This window comes from Mytilus galloprovincialis, chromosome 5, assembly GCF_965363235.1.
Source record: "Mytilus galloprovincialis chromosome 5, xbMytGall1.hap1.1, whole genome shotgun sequence".
Lineage (NCBI taxonomy): Eukaryota > Metazoa > Mollusca > Bivalvia > Mytilida > Mytilidae > Mytilus > Mytilus galloprovincialis.
The window spans coordinates 51,950,802-51,959,746 of NC_134842.1; the positions used below are offsets into that span (position 1 = coordinate 51,950,802).

General features: G+C 30.9%; 1 long non-coding RNA gene across 1 annotated transcript; it reads left to right on the forward strand.

Annotated features, from left to right (window-relative positions):
- The first annotated feature begins 2,243 nt into the window (after positions 1-2,243).
- On the forward strand, positions 2,244-8,671 carry LOC143074600 (uncharacterized). Its single transcript, XR_012977959.1, has 5 exons — positions 2,244-2,451; positions 5,383-5,670; positions 6,085-6,159; positions 8,044-8,088; positions 8,553-8,671. It is a non-coding gene; the product is annotated as an uncharacterized LOC143074600 (long non-coding RNA).
- Positions 8,672-8,945: the final 274 nt, after the last annotated feature.

The window sequence follows — 8,945 nt, forward strand, 5'->3', positions numbered from 1 at the left end:
ATATTTTCTCATTGTAGTCGAGCTTTGCGTTGTAAGCAAGGTTACTTAAATCATGATCATCTGTGACACAACATGTTCAATCAGTATTTCTAAAACTATAAGATTAGGAGACAAAAGTCCAATCATTTATGTAGATGACTTCGAAAAACAGAAAACTTTAGAACCATGCTGTAGAATAAAATGAATTCTGAATGAAAGTAGATATAATGTAGGAACTTTATTCAGTTGTTTACTATATACAAAATATTTTATTTTTTTCTTATTATTTTTGACATTTGATGTGTTTTTTTGGTTGATATTTTGTTTTTGTTTTGTTTTCATGCAGGATCTTTGCTGTCTGAAAAACTTGTGTTTCACGTTAAACCACAATGCATAGTCATCAATATTATTTATCAAAATATTTTTATATTGTAGTGCATAAAATATATATGTTTTAGTGACGTCACAATTTGGACGGCTCATAAAGTTGCAAATGAAACAGTAACACATGGAAAAAGATATTACAGCGAGTTTCCACTTGACAACATCAAAGATGTTTCGTCGCCATTGTTGTGTGTTTATTTAGTATATGAAGCAGACAATAAAAGAGTTGGATGGGAAGCGGGCGAATGTCATGATAATTCTGTGCGCTATTCATTTTTTTGTGATGTAGCGTTTCCTACAGGTAATATGCTGTAATTATTACATAGAATTAAAATTAAAATACAAAAACATACAAAAGCTATCATAAAGGTCCAAGATTGCAAAATAAAGGTCGTTCTCTCTGGTAACTCCGAAAGAGTAGTTTTTGGAAAAAAAGCACAGCCTCACCATTGATGTCCATATAGTGTTAACTTAAACACACTTATATCGAGCAGACGACCAAGACATGAAGAAATTTTCTAGTTCAAGTTGTATCTTTTATCCTGAGCTCGCTCATGTAATATATTAAAGCATGCACTCTCTGAATTGTTAATTAAACCTTACATGTCTTTTATCTATTAGATAAATATTGTGTGTGCACTCATCTGATAATATAATATTTTAATATATTGAGAAATATAGAGATTAAATTAAATTTGTTCCAATCAAATATTTCCTACCTAACCTAGTGCCATCTGTATGCGTCATTTTGTATAAAGAAGCATGCATGATCCAATTATTGTCAAACTTGCGTTAACAGTAATCTAACTTCGAATTTTATTTTTAATTTGAATGTAAATGTGACTCTGTTTAACAATGTTTAAGATAAAAAGAGCATGACTCTTTATGAAGCCAATTTAACATGGCCAAATGCCAACACATTCTGTGAGAAGACAGATGGCTCTCTTTTGCAAAAAATCAGCGGAGACACTGGACTTGAGCTCGACGACTTTTTTCATTCAGGAAACTGGTCAAATACAAGGTATTAACAAACGAAGAGCAATCGATTAACAAAGTATTTGAATTTTTTTAAAGCAATATATTTTTTAAGTCAATTTGTAATGAATTTCAAAACAACGATATTGTTACCGCAGTAATATGCAACCAGAATATAAATTAAGTTTTTTAAATCGTGGTTTTGAATTATAACTTGTACAAATTTTTACAGGAATAAAAAAAAATATTTCGTCATATTTGTTTAAAATACAGATGCTTTCCATAAGTTTTATTCACATATGCTGATATAAATCTTAAAAAAATCATTTGTATTACGGAAAATACTAATAATAGAAACCAGGATTAAAATCTCGTATTTGAAACAGACGTACGTTTCGTCTACAAAAGACTCATTAGTGACGTACGCATAAATAAAAAATAAAAATGCTAAATGGATCTCTTTCTCGTAATGTACGTATAGCTGTGTGATTGTTTTCAAGATTTTTTTATTGAATATTCGGTCCTTTGTGGTTATTTTATCTATCCACCGTTACAATTGATTCTGAATGTGTGATCATTATGACTGCAGCATGCATCTTGTACGGTAAAAGAGACGGTACCAAAACATTAGTGTTTAGGATATCATTACTTGTATTTTAGAAAAAGACTAACATTTTTGTATACACGTTTAAAAATTAGTATTTAGTACAAAACTGCAGAAACACGAACAAATTCCCTCATTTTAAAATTTCATCATTAACAATTACACAGGATATAATATGTCAGTAGTTTACCGATGTTTTAAGCTCGTGATTCTATTTTATAACGTTATTGTTACTGTACACTTGAGAATGCAGGACATGGTAATATATCATAATTCAAATATTGCATGTATTTATAGAGTATCTTCTTTCTGGACAAAGCATACGCTATTAGATCATGTAACTACCGTTGAACAGTGGCCAATAGATAAAACTTCAAATACAACAAACCTTGAAGAGATTTACTGTGCATACGTTATATTGGAGGGGCAAGTTGACAAGAATATAGTAGGCTGGATGAGTGATTTCTGTCTAAACAGTAGTAGAAGTTTTCTTTGTGAGAAGGAATCAGGTATCTTGTATTTTAATGTATTGAGTATGGTTTAAGTGTGTTTGCTCCTCCATTGTTTGACTTTTTGCCAGATTTTCGGATTCCTCTGGTTTTATCCATGTATTGTCATTAACACAAATTGCCCACTTACCCCTACTTTACATTTTATAATTTTATAACATAAAGTTTAAAAAGCCGTATTTCAAAATTTTATAAAATTAATGTTATTTTTTCATAGTGTTTGAAACAAATAAGGTGCCACTGTTAAATACATGAAAAATCTAGAGAGAATAATTTCCCGCTAAATTTTCAATGGCTTATATTGAAAACGAGCACATGGACCCTCCATTTTTCTACCTTTTTAGTTTCTTTATTTATATACTATCAATTCATAACAGTCTTTTGAAAAGCTTGTTATATTTTAATGACAGATCTTGCTTTCTTTTATCAATTTACTCGAACCAATTTGCTGTTGAGGAATCTATATTATTTGAGAAAAGAGAAATCATTTTTGTTTCTATATACACCAGTAAGTATAACCCTACAAATACATTTCAGGAGTCTGTTTAATAAATACGATGTTATGCAGGCGATCACTTCGTAAATTCTTTATGTGACCTTTTTCCCGTAATTAATAGCGTTATTATCTTAATAGTTACCGATAGCTGTTTTTACAAGCAGACCTTTTAATTTTGATTTGTTAACTTTCAGCATTGAACTCAATTGACGGATTGATGCTCCTAAGCCCATGCAATAATTCATAACTATAAAACAAATAGGTAAAGTTAATGCGTGTACAAATATTCCGAACAATCGTATTTGATATAATCTTTGGCAGAACATGGATAGCGTTTATATAACTCTTTAGTATCATGCATTAGCAATCTTATTTTTAGGACAATGGTCCACGTTTTGATCCATAATCCTTAAACACGTGGTGTAGCGTTTAGAAAATAAAAAAAAAAAAAATGGACAAATTCCGTTTCATATTGCATTATGAATAATCCGTGTTCAGATTTACTTTTAAGGATATAATTAAAATATACCATACTCAATTGCAACAACTAGTTCACATAACACCTTATTTAAATTTTATCAAAATAACATCAAACAAGTTTAAACCAACATCAGTTTAACTGTCATTATCATCTTATGAAGAAAAATGTATTTAAAAGAAATCACCAATATTATAATAATTTGACGGAATTTCTGTGAACATTAGGGTATATGTATTCACAATTGTACATACCAACTAGGGGTACATTTCAGTAAGTGACAACTATGTGTTGATTTCAGTTTTCTATGAAAAGCGATAACTAACCTTTTATCTAATTTTCTGTGTGTGTTAGTTACATTGTAGGGTTGTGTCGTTGTTCTCCTCTTATATTTATGCGTTTCCCTCAGTTTTAGTTTGTTACCCCGATTTTGTTTTTTGTCCATGGATTTATGAGTTTGAACAGCGGTATACTACTGCTGCTTTTATTTAGACCCTACTGATGATATAATGACTGTCATAATGTGTTTTGTTTTCATTCAGTTCAACCACATTAATTATTAGTTACTTTCATCGTTTGATTAGTATGATAGATCATAATATGCTAGTGATCATTATTACTTATCATTTATTGATGACGAGTTTATTTTTGTGTTTTTAATTCTATTACTTTCGTCAATTGTACATGTGTAAACAAATCAAAATATGACTAGAGTACACGATTTACAAAAGTAACAAATATTCTTTTATAAATACCAAATAAGTCAAGCTATAAACATGCACTATAGATAGGTACGAAAAAAGACCAACCGTTTAGAAAGAAAAAATGTAGTCAACCGGACCAGATAATTATTTCGAGATACACGTAGTTCGTTTCAAAACGAAAACCAAGGGACACAACTATTGCTTAGCTTGGAAAAGCTAAAATAAATCCGAATGAATATGGGAAGGGGATCGATATTCTGATATCAGATCGATGTATTTGTATGTCATAGTCTTTTATTATTATAATAACATTAATTTTACTAAGTTATTCAATTGTTTCAGTTACAATATTTTCCGCTGGCTTTTATCCGAGATAGTACTTTCCGATCGATCTTAGCGTTATATATTTCGTTTAAAGTAGACAAAGTTGTTTATTCTCGAAAACAAGAGATTTTAGAAAAATTTAGATTTCTTTTCATTTTGTTTCATCTCACTCTTTCTATTCAAAAGAAAATACAACAAGTTTAGAAACGCCGATTGAGTAGTTTTTAGGTGATCGTCAACGGAAGTCTTAATCCTCACTTTATACACACCCAAACTCATTAGTGTAAATCACGATTTATTGTTTTGGAAGCATGTTAAATATTTTTTCAAGAACATCAAAAATGTATCACTAATTATTTATAAAAATTCTATGAAAGATAATCTTAGGTAAACACTCGTGGAAACAGCATGTCATAAATGATTTACAGTGGTCAGTGACCGGAAATTTAATTACACGTGTATGGTCAGATTAGCTCTTTGATCCATTTAAATCCCTGAGGTCATGAGTTTTGAATGCTTTTGTCAACCTTGGTACCGAAAAATTTAGTTCGACTCAACCCCGAAATTTCGACTTATGAGGAGTCGAAATACATACATTTGTATGGAACAAAGTTCGGAAACACGTGAAAACTTTGACTCATCCGAAATGTCGAGTCAACCGAGTTCGAGACAACGAGAGTAAACTGTATATGAGATTATGAAAAACCGAAAGTCTAATACAGAACGCCTAACACCGTTTAGCATCAACTTAGGTCCAGGTACTTGGACTCTAGATTAAGAATAATCTTATGAATTAATTGTTTAACACTAACACTATACACTACTTACATGTTTTCAATAAAAAAAAATGTCTGTTTTAACAAAATTTATTTCTTCAGACTGTTTTCAGTTGACGTTTTTCTTTATCTTGACAAATAATTTGTTTTCAGATGAATTTTATTTCAAACCATACAAAAATTATAAGCCTGTTGGGCTGAACGTACTATTTGAAGCTCGACAACTAAGCGTAACCGATTGTATGGTAAAATGCAATGCGACCACTGAGGTTGGAATCCCATGTGAAATGTTCGTCTGGAATTCTTTGAATTCCACGTGCTATTTTATGAACTACGAAGAAATTGTTTTAAACATCTCTCATGGTTATTATCACGAGCAACGAATTACAAACTATAAGTTTGTTGAAGGATTAACTACTTACAAGAGGTATTCTAATACACGTAAGTTTATAACACATTTGTTAAACATATGGAACGCTTAAGTCATTATTTTTTTGAGTTTCGATAATGTTTATTTGAAAACAAAATCGGGTCATGATGAACTTATAGAATGTACGTTACTTCTATTCAACATTGAAAATACATGAGTTTCCCATAATCTGACATGTTTACTTTTATTGCATTGATAAGTTTACGAGATTTTATATATGTCAAGTGTCTGTCGGGTTTGTAAAAAACTAACAAAATTGTTTTATGTTCTTTATCGACTTGATCAACTTAAATCTCTGAAAAACTTCAGTTTGATATTAATTCAACAAATATTGCGTTCGTATTTTCTCTAGTACACGTAATGCTTTGAATAGAAAAAAAAACATAGTAAAAACATAGTTACATGAGTACTTATTTTTATAAAAGCAATCATAGGAGATTATTATCAAACTGGTGATACGACAACAACAACAAGCAACAACGCAGATATAAACGACCAAAGTAAGTAATGTTCTCACAGTATGACTAATACATTGAAATCAATTGTTTAAAGATATAATTTTTATAGTAAAAGTCTCGTCCGCTTGAAATGGTTCAGGTTGAATTAAATTACGTATTTGCCACCTTAAGACCTTTAACAACTAAAAAGAAATACAATTCCGTATACATGGTATAGGCGACCTAAAGACAACCGATAATGTTAAACAATCTAAACGAGTTAACAAACAACTAATTAAAAATTCATGACACTTAATAGTTAAATAAAATAATATATGAATGAAGAAACAGCCTCTGAAATACTAGTCCCTGCCTTGGGATCAAATAGAATATGATTGGGAAAAACAGATTTTGTGTGCACATAACTTTCCACCAACCGTGGACAGTTATGTATACATACATGTATTAGCAAACCATAAAAACAAACAGTAAAAAATGGTTGAAATTGCCCTGACTCAAAAGATTGATACATGTATGAGGCACACAAAAAACTCACATAACAATTGATACAAAGTCCCGAAGAAGAAAAAAAACTCACAGTTACTGAAAGCGAGTGCGAAGTAATTTATGCTAATGAATAAGGCATCTTCTCTTGCTTTTTTAGCTCACCTGGCCCAAAGGGCCAAGTGAGCTTTTACCATCACTTTGCGTCCGTCGTCCGTCGTCTGTCGTCGTCCGTCGTCGTTAGCTATTACAAAAATCTTCTCTAAAACTACTGGGCCAAATTAAACCAAACTTGGCCAAAATCATCATTGGGGTATCTAGTTTTAAAAATGTGTCTGGCGATCCGTCAAACCAACCAAGATGGCCGCTATGGCTAAAAATTGAACATAGGGGTAAAATGCAGTTTTTGGCTTATAACTCAAAAACCAAAGCATTTAGAACAAATCTGATATGGATTAAAATTGTTAATCAGATGAAGATTTATCTGCCCTGAAATTTTCAGATGAATCGGACAACCTGTTGTTGGATTGCTGCCCCTGAATTGGTAATTTTAAGGAAATTCTCCTGTTTTTGGTTATAATCTTGAATATTATTATAGATAGAGATAAACTGTAAACAGCAATAATGTTAAGCAAAGTAAGGTTTACAAATAAGTCAACATGACCGAAATGGTCAGTTGACCCCTTTAGGAGTTATTGCCCTTTATAGTACATTTTAAACCATTTTTCGTAAATCTTAGTAATCCTTTACAAAAATCTTCTCCTCTGAAACTACTGTGCCAAATTTAACGAAACTTGGCCACAATCATCTTTGGGGTATCTAGTTTAAAAACTGTATCCGGGGACCAGTCCAACCAACCAAGATGGCCGCTACGGCTAAAAATAGAACATAGGGGTAAAATGCAGTTTTTGGCTTATAACTCAAAAACCAAAGCATTTAGAGCAAATCTGACATGGGGTATAATTGTTTATCAGGTCAAGATGTATCTGCCCTGAAATTTTCAGATGAATCAGACCTGAATTGGTAATTTTAAGGACATTTTGCTGTTTTTGGTTATTATCTTGAATATTATTATAGATAGAGATAAACTGTCAACAGCAATAATGTGCAGCAAAGTAAGATTTACAAATAAGTCAAACATGACCAAAATGGTAAATTGACCCCCTAATGAGTTATTGTCCTTTATAGTTAATTTTTAATAAGTTTCATAAAATTTGTAAATTTTTACTAACATTTTCCACTGAAACTACTTGGCCAAGTTCATTATAAATAGAGATAATTGTAAGCAGCAAGAATGTTCAGTAAAGTAAGATGTACAAACACATCATCATCACCAAAACACAATTTTGTCATGAATCCATCTGCTTCCTTTGTTTAATATTCACATAGACCAAGGTGACCGACACAGGCTCTTTAGAGCCTCTAGTTTTCTTATATTTACAGATTTCAGTGGTAAGAACAAGAAAGTGCTAAGTCGAAATACTGAAGGTGAGAAAACAAAATTATTTCAACTTAAAATATCAATATGCATTAGTAACATAATTAAGTAATAACTTTTTTTTGAATTTTGACAAATACATTTATACACGAACTAAGTGAAGAAGAAGTAAGAAGGAACAAAAACCTAAATGTGTATCTTACAAGTATGAACAAAAATCAAACTTATGTTACTGGAATTTCATATATTATACGTATATCCTTATAAAGGTACTGAAAAAGAAATAGCATCAATAAGTAACGAAACCAAAGATTTTATGGTTTTAATATATGAGGGGAAAACAATTATTTCAAAATTTTTCAGTATTGTTTTGTCTGAATTATGATAATGGTAAGACAAAAACTTATTTTCGAGTCATTGAACTTAATCATGTTAATATCATGAAATTATGACCCCAACACTTTTCCACAAGTATAACATACAATTGCAGTTTTTTTTTTCTTCTTCAAAATAGGAACTATTTATATTTTGGTGTCTGCATTAGTTGTGACAGCAGCAAGTTTCATCGGTTTCCTGACCTTTTGTAAATACATTACAATTAACAAAAAGTTGGAAAAACGTCGGAAACGTAAAGTATGTATGAACATTCTAAATAGATGATAACAAAAAACACTGCAAAGCATAAAATACAGAATACACTGTCTTGACAATGAGTTGACAATGGGATGCTGAACTTAAATTTACAGGTTTGATGTATGTAATGACATGATTAGATATTGGCTCTAAGATGGCCATTGTGATCACAATATCACAAACACATGCTTTAGTGCATTTATTCAACAGTATTATGAATTATTCAGTTTCGATATTTTTTTATCAGATGTCAAAAGTAGATTTGAAATGACGT